The sequence below is a fragment of the Mixophyes fleayi genome, chromosome 12, assembly GCF_038048845.1.
Source record: "Mixophyes fleayi isolate aMixFle1 chromosome 12, aMixFle1.hap1, whole genome shotgun sequence".
NCBI lineage: Eukaryota > Metazoa > Chordata > Amphibia > Anura > Limnodynastidae > Mixophyes > Mixophyes fleayi.
Genome location: NC_134413.1, coordinates 48,888,252 through 48,907,150, shown reverse-complemented (window position 1 = coordinate 48,907,150; position 18,899 = coordinate 48,888,252). Strand labels below are relative to the sequence as shown.

Sequence of the window (18,899 nt, the reverse complement as noted above, 5' to 3'; positions counted from 1 at the left end):
TTTCAAACTAAAGAACGTATCTTGAGAGCAGCCAGATTGGAAGATAAAGCTGAATTCCTTCAGAATCTTCAGATATTTCAAGACTTCTCTATGGCTACGATTTTTAAACGGAGATCCTTTCAACCAATCACGAAAGCTCTAAGAGCCCAAGACATCATATATAGATGGGGATTCCCAGTCAAATTAATCATTAGGAGGAATAATTCTACTCACACTATTTCTTCGGTTGAAAACGGTATAGCGTTATTGAAAACCTGGAATGTCCCTGTTCAGGAGCCTGCTTCAGTTCCTAGTTCCCGCGTGAGACAGGACTGGTCGAAATGAATATTCTAATGGGCCTTAATGGTCCTGATCTCTCTACATTTGAGTAAATATTCGGGAAGCCCTATATCAACATGATCTCCGGGATACGGATTGTGCGGCTACTCAAACATGATCTACAGTTTCCGGGGGACGACTCGCCAGGGACTATCTGGAGTCATCTAAGCTCCCATGCTTAAAAATGCCTTGTTGTTTTCACTAAGTTATGTGTTATGTGTCTTTATATCTGGTTACGTTACTTCTGCAGGTGCTGGATGTCGCTGGAGGACACCGCGTTCCACCCCTGGAAGCAAAAGAGTTGGATACCTGTCTATATATAGGTTACAGTTAACGGTTAAGGTACTATTTTTGTACTGTGTTAATGTTTTGCTGATATGTTGTTTTGATTGATATATCTCTTTGCCCTGGATATATTCCATCTGATACGGTTGGATTTTAGATCCTTTAAAATTGCGGGGGTTTGTCGGGTTGACAGAAATGAGGAGTGCCATAATTGGCTTGACCCGCCCCAAGTTACTTATTTTGCTAGTCTTTTCCTTTCCCTACCAGCAAATACTCTAACCCAATGTTTTGGGTTATCTCAGTTTTTCCCCCCTTTTTTTTCCCTATGTTTCCCGTTCCCACCGTTATTTCCCCCTTAATCAGGAACACCCCATTACATACTAAAGTCGCCCTTTCTAATACTCTTGTTTTGGGTACCAATGTCTCACTTGAGGCCCATTCTCCCTACTCTAATATACATTGCTACAGGGTACCCCGTTTTAAGAATGACCACAGGGCAATAGATTACTTACAGTATAAATTAATAGACACACTTATTATTCTAAATGGTTAAATTTCTTACGCAAAATGTTAGGGGTTTGAATTCTCCAAATAAAAGGAGACTAGCCCTAACTTCATTCCACAAGCTGCATGCCGACATAGTATCCTTGCAGGAAACACACTTTAGGGCGGCAGCTCCCCCCATTCTTCGAGATAACCATAATCCGACTTGTTTCACGGCAAATGGCCCATTAAAACGTAATGGAGTAGCCTTGCTATTTAGCAGTAGAGTTACTTATGTGAATAAGACTACCATAGCAGATAAAGCGGGCAGATACTTGATTCTAGTCGGTCTATTAGAAAACAAACCAGTGACCTTGGTTTCACTTTACGCTCCAAACTCACATCAGATTCCTTTTGTAAGAAGAGTGTTCCAGGAAATAGAGAAACACAAATAGGGTAAATTGATAGTTATGGGGGACTTTAATATTGTGGCAGACCCTAGGCTAGATAGGTCATCCCCAGTTCCATCCTCTCCTTATAATCCTACTCTTCCCACTATACCAGGACCTTCTTTAGCCTTTTCTAAGTTGTTAGCAGAGTTCGACCTGTATGATGTCTGGAGAACCTCGGAACCGTGTGGCAGGGACTACACGTACTTTTCCTCAGTCCACAATTCATACTCCCGTATAGACCTTATCTTAACTGATAAGTGGACATTACAGGCCACTAAACAAATTAAAATTCTACCAATATCTTGGTCTGACCATGCTCCTGTGTTGTGGACGTGGCATAGAGACCGACCGTATGACCCTCCTAGGTCATGGCGCATGCCAGCATATTTATTGACACTTCTGGAAGCTAAGTTAGACCTCAAGAACGATCTCCATCAATACTGTCAAAATAATGCCCCGGAGGACACTAATATTTTTAATTTCTGGTGTGCTCTGAAAGCAGTATTGAGGGGAGTGGCGATTCAGACAGGTGCCCGATTAAAAAGAGCTAATGCATATCGCCAAAACTGAGCTAGAATTAAAATGACAAACCATAGAATCCCAAAATAAGCAACGCCCTTCTTCTGAACTAAAGAATGAACTGACACTGGTCCGAGGTCAACTTCAGAAACTGTTGATGGCCAAAACACAACAAGCGTTGACTAAACTTAGGCAAAAATTCTATGTTGCAGGGAACAGAGCGGGGAAGCTTTTGGCGAGAAAGTGTAGGGGTCACCGAGCTAAACATAGAATTAAACATCTAGTGGACGAAAGTGGACAAAAAGTATCTAATCCTAAAAGTATAGCGAATATGTTTGCTCAGTACTATGCTAAACTCTATAATTTGAAAGAGGATAGCCTATTGCATCAATCGTCTCCGGCAGACATAGATGGTTTTCTAAATAGCTTGCATATCCCTAAAGTAGACCCGGAGACTGCAAAATCCCTATCTGTCCCCTGGTCCCAAGCTGAAATACAAACAGTTATTAAAAACCTACCAAGAGACAAAGCCCCTGGCCCTGACGGTTATATCAATGGCTTTTATGTTATGTTTCAGGAAGACCTCCTCACAATATTAGAGCAACTATTTAACGCAGGTACAACACATGGGTCATTTCCCTCTGAAATGTTAGAATCTCGAATCATCGCTATACCCAAGCCGGGGAAGGACCCAGCATCATGTCTCAATTATAGGCCAATCGCCCTTCTGAATTCTGACATTAAAATATATGCTAAACTGATAGCAAAAGGCTTAACGGACTTCTCCCAAATTTGATCCATCCAGACCAGGTGGGATTTGTTCAGGGGCGGCAGGCCTCGGATAATACAAGAAGAGTGCTCAATATTATAGAATGGTTCTCAGAGGCCCAGTCTGAGCTGTTAGTCCTCTCCCTCGATGCCGAGAAGGCATTTGATAGACTACATTGGGGCTACATGGAGGGGGCCCTTCTCCGGTTTGGATTCCATGGTGACTTCGTGAGGGCTATCAGCTAGAGTGTTTAGCAACGGATTCCTGTCGGATAGATTCACGATCACAAACGGAACTCGACAGTTCTGTCCCTTATCCACGTTGATATTTGTCTTGGCAATGGAACCTCTTGCCATAGCCATTAGATCCTCACATCTGTTTCCTGGTGCCACTGTTAAAAATACCTTGCATAAAATATGTCTATTTGCCGATGACGTTTTGCTTTTTGTAACTGACCCGGGGACTTCGTTGCTGACCCTTCATAATATTTTAGATACATATAGCCGAGCTTCATACTATAAGCTAAACTCCACTAAATCAGAAGCTCTCCCAATAAATATTCCCCAGGAGAAGGTGCAACTCCTTAAAACATCCTTTCATTACTCATGGAAGATGTCAGCACTGAAATATTTGGGTATTCAGATTACTCCTTCACTGGAAAATACGATTAATCTTAATTTTTCATCTTTAACCCTCCAACTTTCAACTCTAAGTAAATCCTGGGTTTGCAGCGAGGTCTTCTGGTTGGGAAGGATTGCAGCCTTCAAGATGATGTTGCTCCCAAAAATGATGTATTTATTCCGTACTATTCCTGTTTGTATCCCCAAATCTTTATTAGATAAATTACATTCGGTTATGATATTATACGTTTGGAAACATAAACCACCACGAATAGCCAGTTCTCAGACGTATTTGCCTAAACAACAGCGAGGTTTGGCATTAACAGACTTGAACAGATATCATGCGGCTTGTTTACTTTCTCAGCTTCGTGACTGGTAACTTCCAATGCACCAAAAACCATGGGTAGACATGGAGAAAGCTCTTAACCCACATTTCCCATTAGCAGATTTGATCTGGGTTCCAAAAAATTGGCGCCCTGTAAATGCCCAATTACCAAAGACAACTAGGGACTCCCTGGTGGTGTGGGACAAAGTGTTAAAGGCTAATTCTATGACTATGGTCCCGACAAAAAATATCTCTTTAGCCGCAGTGGCTAATTTAATTCCCAATTTAAATCTCAGCCTTTGGGTATCAAACGGAATAACCTCATTCTCTAAATTACTAGACGATCAGAGTCTACTATCTTTTACACAAATAAAGGAAAAATGTCACCTCCCTTCCCAGGAATTTTATAAATACCTGCAGCTCAGACACTAGTTCAACTCCCTTACCAGACTAGGTCTACCTATTACAACTCCTCCGCCCTTGCTGTTCACTAAATTAACAAAATGAGATAATAGAGCCAGCATTACCTTCTGGTACCGCTATACCCTCCCCTCTACATCAGAAAATAAAACCAAAATACAATTGCAGTGGGAATCTGACCTGCAACTAGAGTTGGAAAGCAAAGAATGGGAAGCCATTTTCACAAACTCATTCCGAATGTCCAAATGTATAAATCACACAAAAATGATGATAAAATTAATTAATAGATTGTATCTTACCCCAACAAGACTTCATAAAATGTGGCCCTCCCAGTCGAAACTCTGCTGGCGGCAATGCAATATACCAGGGGATTTGATACATATATTCTGGAACTGTCCCCTTATACAGTCGTTCTGGGTACAAATCTTCCAGTTAGCTAATAAGGTTACTAGACAAAATCTCTCCCCTACCCCAGAGGTCGCGTTACTGCAGCACTACCCCCCCCCCCCCCAGTTTCCATCACATGCTAAATATGTCTTTAGCCATATTCTGATTTCCGCAAGGGCCTCCTTAGCTCAAGGTTGGAAATCACCACAGATACCCTTGATATCGAAAGTAGTGGCCAAGGTGCAATTCAGCTTTGAAATGGAGACAGAGGGGATGCCCTACTCCACTGCCACCTCGTCCCCGATAATGAAGTGGTTCAGCTGGCATGTGTATGTTACGGACGGAGAAGGAGCGTGTCCAAATCGAATAGACTCTGATTTACTACCTGCATCTCCTACACTTAGAGAAGTTCCCCAATGTTCCTATTAGTAGTTCCCTGGTGACCATTCGACTAGTGTAACTTTCACGAATTGGAAGGGATCCTATTGGGTTCCTCCCCTCATATGTTCAATGTGGTTTAACAGCAGAATTGTTTAAGGTGTTCCTCCCCACTATGTACCCCTTCAAACCTTCCCCCTTTTTATTTTTGTGTCCTTTCCTTACCCCCCCCCATCCCTTTCTTAATTCTGTACCCCATAATTTCTGAAAAATTAATAAAAATACTATTGAAGTTAAAAAAAAAAAAAAAAATAGGTAGTACTATTTCAATTCAAAGTCACACTACGTTCACTCTTGCAGCTGTCACAAAAAATAGGTAGTACTATTTCAATTCAAAGTCACACTACGTTCACTCTTGCAGCTGTCACTAAAAATAGGTACTGCTGTATAACTACAGTCCAGTGGTACTCTCCTGTGCCGCAGATAATTTATAAAGGCTTTGCCCAGTGTGTGTGGTTTAGGGGTATGCTCTCTTGTGCTGCATATAATGGAGTACCAAAATTTGGAGGATAAAGTAGGGAAAGATCAAGAACCACTTCCTCCTAATGCTGAAGCTGCTGCCACTAGTCATGACATAGACAATGAAATACCATCAACGTCGTCTGCCAAGGCCGATGCCCAATCTCCTAGTACAGGGCATGTAAAATCCAAAAACCCAAAGTTGACTAAAATTTCCAAAAAAAGAAAATTAAAAACATCTGAGAAGGAACGAAAACTTGCCTATATGCCATTTACGACATGGAGTCGCAAGGAACGGCTTAGGCCCTAGCCCGTGTTCAGGACTAGTGGTTCAGCTTCACCCAAGGATCTAAGCCCTCCTCCTCCCCCCCTCTCAAATAAATTGAAGAGAGTTATGCTGTCAGCAACAACAACAAAACAGCAAACAACTCTGTCTTCTAAACAGATGACATCACAAATCCCCAAGGCGAGTCCAAGGGTGTTGGTGGTTGATAAGCCTGACCTTCCCATCACTGTACAGGAAGAGGTGACTCCATCCACCATTTGCAGCACACCCTTTGCATATGCTGGAAGGATCACCCACAGTGTAGATCCAGATTTGGATAATCAAGGTGTCAATGTTGTACACGGGGAGGAGGCTATTGATGTAGCTGGCGCTGTGGAGGAACTTGATGATGAGGATGCTGATGTGGTTATTGTAAATGAGGCACCAGGGGGGGAAACAGCTGTTGTCCATGGGATGAAAAAGCCCATTGTCATGCCTGGTCAGAAGACCAAAAAATGCACCTCTTCGGTCTGGAGTTATTTTTATCCAAATCCTGACAACAAATGTATGGCCATATGTAGCTTATGTAAAGCTCAAATAAGCAGGGGAAAGAATCTTGGCCACCTAGGGACATCCTCCCTTATACGTCACCTGAATAACCTTCATAGTTCAGTGGTTAGTTCAGGAACTGGGGCTAGGACCGTCATCAGTTCAGGGACACCTAAATCCCTTGGTCCTGTTGGATACACACCACCAATACCCTCCTCGTCAACTTCCTCCACGATCTCCATCAGATTTAGTCCTGCAGGCCATGTCACCAGCCAGACTGAGTCCTCTTCTATCCGGGATTCATCCAAGGAATCCTGCAGCGGTACGCCTACTACTGCCACTGCTGCTGTTGCTGCTGGTAGTCGGTCATCTTCCCAGAGGGGAAGTCGTAAGACCGCTACGTCTTTCACCAAACAATTCACCGTCCAACAGTCATTTGCCATGAGCACCAAGTACGACACTAGTCATCCTATGGCAAAGCGGACAACTGCATCAATAACAGCAATGTTGGTGTTAGATGTGCGTTCGGTGTCCGCCATCAGTGGAGTGGGATTTAGACGGTTGATGGAGGTATTGTGTCCCCGGTACCAAATTGGGTACCGGGGCCACTCCACTACGCAGTCCAGAAGGCTACCTCGGTGCAACGTTTTGGACTAAAAACAATATTGTGAGGTGTTCAGAATAGATTGGAAATTAGTGGAAATTATTGTTATTGAATGTTATTGAGGTTAATAATAGCGTAGGAGTGAAAAACAAACAAAAAACTAGATTTTAGCACATTTTATGTTTTTTTAAAAATAAATCAGAACCCAAAACCCTAAATCAGAACCAAAACACAAAACACTAAAAGTGCCCGGTGCATACCCTTAGTACAAAGAACACAGGCGTTTAAAGAACACAGGCAATGATTGTTACTTTAAATTGGCCCAAGGTTGTTTGCTTTCTATCTGATATTTGAAACATAGAAGACAGGCATTATGGGTTCCTGCATGAGCTGCCTTGCTACACTTCTAAGCAATGCTTAGAAAGAAGTTGTGTTAATAGTTTTTTAATGTTTCAGTTGCTTACTGTAAATGTATTATCCCCAATTATTATGTAGAATGTTTTGGAGATACTCATTCAATTGTAACTCTCTTCTGCTTTGGACACTGATTAACACCCTACATATCCTTCACTCCATTGTCCATCTAGACACAGGTCTCTTCTGGGTCACTTGCTACCTAGATAACTGCTCCTGTACTAAAGGCACCTGTTGCAAAATCTCCCTTCCAATATCTCTCTATTGAGGTATGGCAAGAAATCATTTGTGTACAAATGATATAGATTAATATGGAACACCAGCTGTCCCCAATGTTTGGCAGGATGTGGCCATGGGGTATGCTGTGGAGGAATGAATGTCTCTAGTGTTTTGCCTAATATGTTACAGTAAAGTGGTGGTGCTGGTTTAAATTTTAGTGTCAACAACAGTACATGTGTGAGATTAATTATCTGCTCGGCCTTGTGGTCAATAGGCATTTTGCACATTTGGAAACTATCTTTTGTGGGAGGACTTTCAAGCCACCAATGATGCAGAACACACAGCTAAAGCAAGCTTTCCAGGTTACATTACAAGGGACACCTTCATGTGCACCAATGCATATACTAAGTACATTCTTTAATTTAGTATTTGAGCAAATCTTGCAGAAGTAATGTTTTGTTTTTCCATTCTACAGGCCAAGCTGGTGTGCCTTTTGGAGTTCAGCAGTTCGTGTCTCACTACACGTTGAAGTATTTATCCAATGCGCCTAGGCTGCTTATGTTTCTTGACTTTGGCCAGATTGTCTACTCTTGATGCAAGTAACTTTGCCACAAAGACCACTGTCTTATTTGCTATGTATTGTGCTGAAACTATAGATTCATGTTTGTTTACAATAAATGTGACCATGCATTAGTGTCATCAATCAGTCCCAATCAAGTATCTGACTACTATACTGCTGTTCTTTGTATTGTCATACCCAATAATCCATACATAGTCCTTTGGGGCATGTTTAGGGACATGTCTACTTGTCCAATATATTGTGGCCATGTTTGGTTTTTGGCCCCTTAGCCACATACTGGTCCACTCCTGAATTTATACTATATGTAGTGGTTTTCATTTAATTTTACAGATATTTGTGTATTTAGTATAGTCTCTATGGTTGTGGTGCATTTTAAAATGTGATATTGTGCACGTTCAACATGGTCTGTGCACATATAGAGATTTGCACAACACCTCTGTCAAAGTGTTTCTTAAATGTTGATGGCATTGAATGGCACACTTCCTAGGCTAGGACCTGTAGAAGGCAACAGGGCCAAAAACACTTGCAACTCAAATGCAGCTTTGTTTTGAATCGTGGCCACAGACAAATGCTGCACACAAAGTCCACATATTCAAGACCAAGGTCTTTGAGTCAGATGCAAGTTAGGCATCTGTTGGCGTTGGTCACAACATATTTTTAAATGTCCCTTTTGGACAGCACTGTTGGGTGGCCTCATACGCTATTTTTCATATGTTACACTTTCACTATATTGTGTATTGGTGCAGTCATGAAATGTTCCTTTGCAGCAGCACATATAAACATTTTTAATGTGTGTGAAATCTAGGGATTTTCCTTTGCACACACCTGTCATATTGTATATTTAGTGGCCTTTAAATTCAGAGGTATAAGTATTATGGATGTGAACTCAAATGTTCATATTGGATTGGGGTGTAAGAATTAGTTAATTAATTTGCACTAGCATTCACATTGCTAATGGGGCTTGCAAAAAACTAACCTTAGCCTTAAAACACATTCATGTTGGGAATATCTGCAAGGTGTGTGTGTGTGTGTGTGTGTGTGTGTGTGTGTGTGTGTGTGTGTGTGTGTGTGTGTGTGTGTGTGTGTAATTTCTATGTTTGAACTATTCTCTGTAGAGTAAGACCAATGGCTGCTTTAACATGTGTCTACATGTAAGGTGGCTCAAATACGTTCAAAGTGTGGCACATAATAGCAGTCTGAGGCCACAATTACATTCTCCTCACCCAGCAGAGTGTCCATACTCCAGATTGGCAAGCAGTAAGTACAGAACACTGGCACACAATCTGTAGTGAGATTCCAAACCCAACCCCAAACATAGTGGTTGACACAAAGGTGCGTTTGGATATAAATCTAATCAATAAGCAGAGTTTGGTGCGGCTACCTAGCTAATAGGCTAGGAATATGCCATGTCTGCATGGCCATCCTGTGACCAACTGCCACTGTGGTTTTTGTTAAAGGGAAGCAATACCAAGAGGCCTAATGGTAACTGTGTACAACCATGACACAACTTGTTCTAGAGTCCAAAAATTGCATGCACCAAATAAGACAGATATTTAAATCAAAATGACAGGTAGGCCAAGCCTTCCCCAAACATTTGTACTGTTCTACTTTGAAAAGCCATTACCCTACCACAAATGTATACTCCATTTCAAACACCTTCTGATGACAGCATAAAAACCAAGCTAACACCAGGACAAAACTTACTCTATATGGTGTAAGATTTACTTACTATCCCAATGTCCCCCATGTAGTGTATGGACTAGCCTAGCACACACTAACAATAGTAATGTAGATAACTGCTATAACATACGAACACTGTTGTTACTCATTCCCATAGCATCTCTGTGCTCAGTTCCACACTGGGGTTGGATTTGATGTTTACAATTGGTCAGATACACTGTATGTTATATTTTTTTGGTTAGTATGAGACTTCCTACTGGTCACTTATGCGTAATGGCTAATTGTATGTGTATTCTCAATAAAACACATCAATAACATGCCTTTCCAGGTAGGCCCATTTGGTATTAACAATGTTGACACATGTTGTTCAAAGTTCTGGCCCAAAAAACTGTCATGTCCACAGTATGCCAGAGCCTGCTCAGTGAAATTTCAAATTTGCAGGAGAGAAGAAAAAGGGACAAGTGGGATTAAATAACTGATATAATAGAGAAACGAGGTGTACATTAATGTTTTTTCACTGCAACGCATAGAGTACTCGTCTCATCGGCGATGGGCGCCATGTTCTTGGTGGGAGAGGCACCCATTACACACAGGTGTCTGAAAGATCCGCGTGTGATGTGCGGACGCCCATACGTGCTCTGAGAACCAATCGGAATGCAGAGCCCTCCATTTTGAGAGATAGCATTCCAAAATGAGGGCTACTATTTTCAGTAGGCGAGAATTGAGTCCTCACAGAGGGTATGGACAATGTACCCTTTGGGAGGTATATCTCTAACGAGGTCAAGCTGCGGGCCTATGAAAGGATCCGCAGACATCTCCGGCAGCGGTATAACATCCGGAGAACTATTGTGCAGCTGCAACGGCGGTGGAGCGATCTCCGGCGCCGCAAGCCCCAGCTTCTGGAAGAGCTCCGGTGGGAGATTAGAATAAGTGAGTTCTCTATTAATTGCAAAAACCATGTGTACACATATATCTGTGTGATATGTTTGCAAATATGTTCACCCTAATCACCTGACATGGCCTACATAACAATGTGCAAGCACACTATAAAGGTCATGCCCCTTCCAGTGCACCCAAAATGCTTTGCCTCCTGTCTCCTACATTTGTTTGCTGACAATTTACTGACCTAAATGTTTTTGTGTGACAAATCGGAATATTAAGGGTGGTTTTTGGAATCAGGCATTCTAACTCTTTCCCCGAGTGCTGTAACTTGCTGGTCTAACCGTAAAAACATTTTGGAGTGTCAGATGTGTTGTCATTATTGGGCAAAGATTTAAAAGGCATGTTTCAAATACCAAACACCTTAGTGTTTAGCCAAATTTTTACAAGCTCCCATAAGATGCAAACAGATTACAGAGTGTACTACATATAGCTAATCAATCATTATTTAACTGACTATTTAGACTGTGAGGTAGTCCCAACAAAGGGTGATTTCCAAAGTATACTCATCATTCAAAGATTTTGAGATCCATCCACTAATTCAGTGGTCCTGTAAAGAGAGAACTAATTGACATCATTACCAGCCCCAAGGGAGTTTGCAGACTTAAATTCACCAACATGAACAAACATACTACTGGCAATTTCGAAAAAAAAAAATAATTAGGCGGCCAGTAGTATGTTTGGGGAGTGTGGTAGACAACACATGCAAATATGGAGCAAGCCACCAAACTCCACACATATGAAACAATAATCAGGGACTTTAACTCCTGACCCCAGTGCCGTGAGAGCAAAGTGCTGACCACTAGGCCACTGAGAAATTCCACATCTCTATGGAAAATAAAACAAATTGGGACAGGTCATGTGAAATGCTTTGTGTTCATCATGTTTAGCTCCTTGCTTTGTTAGTAGCTAATATTTCTGTCTGCTGACAATGTAAAGTTTATTAAATATGTATGATCACCTGATTGTCATAATACTATCAGTTTTTTCAACTGTTGATTGTGTTAACATGGTTTTTTTTTCATATTTCCTTTTTCCCAACAGACCGGGCACGCTGGGAACGCCGGCAATGCCGCCGGGCAGTGGTGGAGGCACAGGCAGCGGAGGAGGAGGTGGAGCAGCCAGTGGCAGTGTCATCAGAGGAGGAGGAGGAGCCTGTGGCAGTGGCATCGGAGGAGGGGGAGGAGCCTGTGCCAGTGGCAGTGGCACTGTCATCGGAGGAGGAGGAGCCAGTGCCACTGCCAGTGGCAGTGGCACTGTCATCGGAGGAGGAGGAGGAACCTGTGCCAGTGGCAGTGTCATCGGAGGAGGAGGAGCAACAGGAGGAGGCAGTGGCGGTGGTGGAGGCTATTAAAGTAATTCTATCGTTTTCAAATAAGCATTGCATAGGCGATTGTATTGTGTTTCTAACGCACAAAGTGATTTATTTTAGCAGATATAAAGTCAACAATTCAATACATTATTATATTATGATACAGTACAGTAAATACCAAAAGATACATACATACCGCTGCTATCGCATGCGCTGGCTGCGCTAACCACGGGCACCCCTGGACAGTGATTCACCTTTGAATACTGTGATCAGTGAAGTCTGAGGCTGGTGGGAGTGCAGCTATTATATATACAGTACAGTGTTACAGTGAACAATAGAGATGACGTAGCTTGCTTCTGTAGGTCCAGACAAGGGTGGTTCCAGGGTAAACAGGTCATAGGCTGATTCAATCTAAGGAATTCAAAGGTGGGGGTTGTCTCTCCAGGGGATGTGAGCATTTCATAGCCAGCATCATACAAAGGTTTATTCCCTAACATCAATAACTACAGTATGCAATGTGCGATCTCTTCGCCGACTGCACCGGACAGCTGCTGATGATTAGGGTTTCAATATGATACTAGGCATGATACCTTTCCTATAACCTGAACCTTGAATATCACTGAAGTGTACATATAATCAATATATATATATATATATAGACTAATAATAAACCAAATACTATCTGCTCATAAATTACAGTGTAACGGAACCAATATGAATATGAATTATATAAATAACTAAATGTTGTAATGCGAGTGTGTGCGTGCGTATTTTACCGTGCGATCGCCGTATGCCACGTGTAGCGTGGCATACTGAGTGCAATCGGCCAATAAAACAATATTAACCAATATACTTTCGTTCATCCAATTATACGACTTCGACAAGGCAGAGGCAGAGGAGGAGGAGCAGGAGGACGACCAGCTGCGTCTGCCGGTGGTGGTGCTGGAGGAGGAGAGTCGGCAGGAGGCAGCATCGGCCAGCCAAGAGCCAGAGGCCTTTGGAGATAGTAAGTATTTGCTATAAGTGCTGGACATAATTGGATAACATTGAGATGTCCATTATCCTTGAAAAAAAAAAAACCTGCTTTCACACATGTTGATTTAATGGTAGCCTAAATGTCACACTTTTAAATGGCCCTACAAATGTCAATGTCTTTAACCACTCAAACCACAGACAGAGCCATCATAACACATGGCCACGCAGGGCAGGGCAACACAAATGTGCCCGATAGCCTTGTCAACGTGTCAGTATATGAATGGGTTTTTTTTTAACTTGAAATCTAAACCAAATTATTGTAACTTCCTGTAAGTGGTTGTGTAGATAGTGGGCCACTGTAGTGGTTTGCCTTGAGGCCTATAATGCTGTTAAGACCACCCTGTCCACGGGCCTCTCCCCGGGCCACACCAGAATGTAGAACATCTATCCAAATGCAACACCAAAGCCTTCTCAACGTCTATTGTGCGCCAAAATGCATTTGTACCTAGAGGCCTATCATTTGAAAGTAATGTAACAGTACACATCTCTAGTAAATCCAGTCTGTTTGTCAAAATAGGTATACATGTATGTAATGTTTATTTTCTGATTTGTTTCAGCACACATGGAGGAAGCTTACAATTGGCCTCCCCCCCCACCAAACTTGTCAGAGATGCGGGCGGAAATTGCTGCATCCTTCCAGAAAATAAAGCATCACCAAAAGGAGCAGCAAAAATGCATGGAGGAGCTGGAGCAGAAAAAGGCCTATTGGTCGACCCTGTATGATTAGGTGTTTTTTTTCCCTTAAATGTTAAATGTAAATAGTTTTAAACATTCATGTAAATATGTAAATTTTTGTTATTATATCCAAATTTATATACATTTAAGAAAAAACAACCTTGGTTTGTGTGTCTTTATTCATCTAATTCTCCTACATGTGGGTGTAAGGACAAAAGAGATTGTATATAAGAATCCAAAAAGATTAACATTTAAATAAGAAGGTTTGTTTTGAAGTCCATCATAATTTCACTAGCATAAAAGATTGTGATTTGCTCTTTGCATGTAATCCCAAATAAACATGTGCCCTCCACGAGCAAGCCACCCCTATAAGAGGTATTACATCTGTAGGCCCTGTGTGCAAGGAAAATTCCAAAAAGGTGAAACGCCCTAGCTAGTTACCAATCCCCTCAAATACATATGTCATTGTAGTGATAGTCCAAGGTAACGTGCAAGTATCAGAGCAAAGCCAGTCACACATTGAAGAGAACCTCGAAAGTGTACCCAGAAGTGGCGTCAATAGTGTAAGGCAGAAGTGCAAGCGAAGCAAAGGACCATGGTACTGGAGTGTGGAGAGCGGCCTGAGTACATGACATAACGTGTACGCCGTGGATCTAGATGAAAGTCTATTTGCTGACAATGTTGCATTTAACTTCAAGGAAGCTGTCCCCTACAACTCCCCCCCCCTCTTAGTCCATTCAGAATTATCAATGTCAGCATGCACCTAATAATGTGCATGTGAAGTGTAGGCCGTGAGGCTTCTCGGATTTCCCCTCGAAATAAAGATTTTCTTTCAATACTGGATAAATCAGAGGGCATATTTTACAATATGGTTGAGCGTGTATAAAAAAATCCAAAATAAAAAATGAAACCATTGTGTCACATACCTGCGTTTCTTGTTAGGATAATGATTCCAGTGCACACATTAGTTATGGGTATGCTTGGTATTTGAACTCATGTCTGCTGTGTTGTGAGTCCAAACTGCTAACCAGTGAGCTGAGTATTTTAATGCGTAATTTGTGAGTAATTTGTGTGAATAATTAAGAGTAGTATTAAGTGTGAGGTGTCTGTGTAGCACGCATGCTCTATTTTTGGTGTTGTGTGTGTTTTTTAACATCTGAGGTTGGGATAGTGGGTAGCTGTCCCACTTTGCATACAGTCATTTCTGAGTTCTGATCCAGACAGAAACCCTTCTTCTGCGGGGAGGTTGTATACACTCTTGTGTGTATCCTTTATGGAAGAGTATGCTATGCATTTTGCAGAAAAAGCAAGATGCATTTACACAACATACATTTTAATACATTCGTTATTCCTGTGTTTTTAATGTAGCCATGTCCATGCATTTTGCATACTATAAGGCCACTTGAAATCCTCAACACAGAAAGATCGTGAGCTATGTATTTGTTAAAAGTGTGTATTACACTAATTAGTAGCAAAGGAAAAACAATCATTCAGAGTGTTCCACATCATTGTTATTTGTGAGTGATTAATGAGTAAACAGCTATCTGTTAAAAATAAGCCCCAGACTTTTGTGTTGTGTTATGTACAAACAAACTGTGGGCCCCTCCCACAGTGGGCGTGAAGTATGCATTGCTTAGCTTGCCGTCAATCAGTTGAGAGCCGTCGCTTGTGCGTGTAGCATGTTTAAAGATCCGCAGGTGGGTGTGTTTTCTAACGTTTGCACTGCTTATTTCCGTCACTTAGTTGTAATGGACCACAAGGGGGTGTGTTTTTGGTATTTGAGGTGCTTATTTCACTCGCATATCGGTTTGCGTCACTCAAAGTATGCAAGGCAGATGCGTATGCGTTTGCGTACCTTGATGAATCAGGCCCATAGTCTTTAATCACAGGCTTAATTTTATATGACCAAATGTAAACCATTTACCCTTGAGGATTGCCAATCTAAAACAGTGCCAGAGCCTAAACGTCATAAACAAAATCAAGGTGATTGCTTTGCCTCCAGCATTGTTGTTTTACATATGTATTATTTCTCCATCTAGTGACCAGCCTTGCATCAGCTTAACTGAACACTCAGGCCTCCGTAGTTAGTTTCCAATGCACCTTGGGTAAATGACAGGAGGTCACCGTCTTAAATCTAACATGTTAAGTCAGAGCTGCAGTATATTCTCCCCTCAGCACAGCTTCGATGGTAAGATTTTTTGTCAAATTATAGTTATGCCATGTTTTCATGGCATCATATTTGTTCATATTGTAATTGCATTCTACTACATTTAACACTATTCTTCAGCTCTTCACATCTAGACTGGATTATTGAAGTAGGCATGGTTATGCCGTCTGTCTGATTATACTCAGACCAAAGGGAAGTTTATAGTGAGGACAGAACAGTGATTATCAAAAGATCTTTTAGAGGTAAATACTGTAAAAAAAAAGGCATAGGCAAGATAATCACTGCAAATGTAGGGAAGTGTGTGCTTCTCTATGCTTATAAAGGATGACTTACATAGACTTATGCATGATGCTCCATTATCGGGAAATTATCAGGAAATAAAGGAAGCTTTCCCAGAAGCTTTCCCACTATTCTATAGCATTCCTTGCCTAGGTCTATAGTAAACATACTGTGGCAAGAGCCCGCTACTGCTGAAGCACACGCAAACAACTTCTTCCTTTTTATGTAGTTTTATTGTCAGGATGATGAATGTTTTTGACACCGTACAGATTTCACAGCAATTCTGGACACCCTACACACTAGCTAAACAAGGACCAGCCAGCTTCCCCAGCGTTGGTCTCACTGAACAAAAGATACAAGCAAGCTTTTAGACATGACACTCCTCCCCCAGCCCTAGCCTGATGGGCAGGTCACACACCCACCTTCCCTTTAAGAGGAAACTCCCATCAATGGTTCTGTTTGCACTGACACAGACAAACCCTGTTTGTTTGCTGTGAGGAAGGAGCTTTCAAACCATGTGAGTTAACCAAACTGTAAACTACTGTTTGTCACACATAAGTCTTTACCTGGTTTATCATCAATCTAGGCGCATAACTGCACCAATGTTTTACTCTGCTTGCATACTTTCTCTGCATCTTGTCAGCTAAATGCCTCCCTCTGTTACAATACCTTCAAGCTTGTGACCCCCTTGGAGAATATTACTAAAATGGCGCACATAAAGACATATGATTTATAATCCATAATGCTAATGATTAAATTGAAGGATTAAATTACAATCAGATATGTGGAGGACTGGCTCTTTATTTTATCCTTATTCTCTTTTTAAGCTAAAGAATTGGGCCAGTTATCATAACAAATTGTGCAAAATGTTGGGTTCTGTTGATGTCTCCTCCTTGTTATCAACAGATAATTTCGTTTTGCAAGTTATAGAATGGTACCATGAGATTTCCCAACATCACTAAAAAAAAGTAGAATATAGATATAGATTTAGATACAAAGATCAGGGATACTCTGCACTCTCCAAACACATAATTAATGCTGTACAAACTACTTTTCTATATTAAATATAGGGAATGTTAGTTCCACATATTGCAATATATGTTAAGCTGACCAACTCACGTCAGAGTCTTCCCATTCTGGTCAGTCCTAACATGATCAAATGCTATGGTTTTTTATCTGGGCTGAAGGCAGGGCATGTGCAAGGTTTCTCTGCGCCCTAGGCAAAATTTTAAAATACTGCCCCCCGTGAACACACCAAATACCCGCCTCACAGACCCTTACATACTTGACTTTGTGCTTTTGTGTTTACAAACAAAAAAAAAAGATGAGCCTTACCTCCTCCAGCGGTCAAGATACAGTGAGGTTTGATGCAGAACGCTGTCCAGACACCACTGCAGACACAGGATTTCTAGAGGGAAGGAATCCAGGTGTCAGATTTCAGAACAAAAAACTTGACACAATAAGCCTATGAATTATGCACTTGTTAAAGGCAATGGGCGGCCCTAACATGTCCCTTCATCACACATATGTTCCTTCATCACACCACTGCACCCCCCTCTGCTTCACACCACTGCACCCTCCCTCTGCATCACACCACTGCTCCCCCTCTGCATCACACCACTGCACCCCCCTCTGCATCACTTGCAAACTATGGTGTAGAAAATCTACTACATAGTTTGCAAGTCAAATATAGAGCACGAGGTGCCAATCAAAGTCATTTTAGTCATTTTCTCCACCATAGTTTGCTAATCAAATATAGAGCATGAGGTGGCAAATTGTAATTTTTATACCATAGAAAAATGATTTTTTTTGACACCATATGCTCTATATTTCATTTGCAAGCTATACGGGTAAAAAATTACTATTATTTGGCACCTCATGCTCTATATTTGACAATTGCAAGTCAAATATAGAGCATGAGGTGCCAATAAAGTAATCATTTTCTCCACCATAGTTTTAAAATCAAATAAACAGCATGAGTTGTCAAATAATAATCACCTTCCCCCCTTCCTCCTCATTTTTATTTTTTTAAACTATCCACTTCCTGCATTGGGCTTTGTGCACCCCTTTTTTTAAAAAATATAAATAAAAAAAAAAAATAACATTGTATTTACTTCCTGTTTTTTCTCCAGAAGAGACTGGTCAGAGGATGCAGGGGGCTCTTCAAAGTTCTTCTTTCCTCTGCAATGGCTGCCCAAATGCTCCTTGGCTTCCAAAATACAGAGGAGGGGGGTGGAGCGGAGTGGTGCATGCAGGAAGGGGAGGGGGCTCTGGGAAATAACTTTACACACACTGTCTCGGTGACAGACAATTTGAGAACATGGGGGGTGGGACCAGCACATTGCTGGACAGAGGTGTGCTGTAGAGGGTGATCACTGACTGACGTCAGTGATCATGTGTGAGTACAGGGGGCGGCGCGGGCCGGGCGCATCTATTGAACAACAGGACAGCCACTCCAAAACAGCAGGCGCCATTCCGTCGCTGTACCTCTGTGTCCCAAACCACTGACTAGATTAGAAAATCTAGTCAGCTGCGCCTTAGGCAACTACGTAAGGTTACCTAATGCAAGCGCCAGGACTGGCTGAAGGCTTACCTGCACACAGCTTTAAAAGGCAAGTCTATCCCAAGCACTAGCAGTCATGGGGGACCTGGGACTCAACTGACATAAGTTGTAATTAATTAATGTAAAGAATGGGGTGCAAGAGT

The 18,899-nt window shown here is 41.7% G+C and overlaps 1 long non-coding RNA gene across 1 annotated transcript in view; it reads right to left on the bottom strand.

Moving 5' to 3' along the window:
• Positions 1–18,388, bottom strand: part of LOC142108494 (uncharacterized) — a 52,676-nt gene extending 34,288 nt beyond the window's left edge. The window contains exons 1-2 of the long non-coding RNA XR_012680164.1: positions 18,308–18,388; positions 17,529–17,601 (exon numbers count right to left, since the gene is read on the bottom strand). This is a non-coding gene — a long non-coding RNA (uncharacterized LOC142108494). The remainder of the gene's footprint in view (positions 1–17,528; positions 17,602–18,307) is intronic.
• Positions 18,389–18,899: the final 511 nt, after the last annotated feature.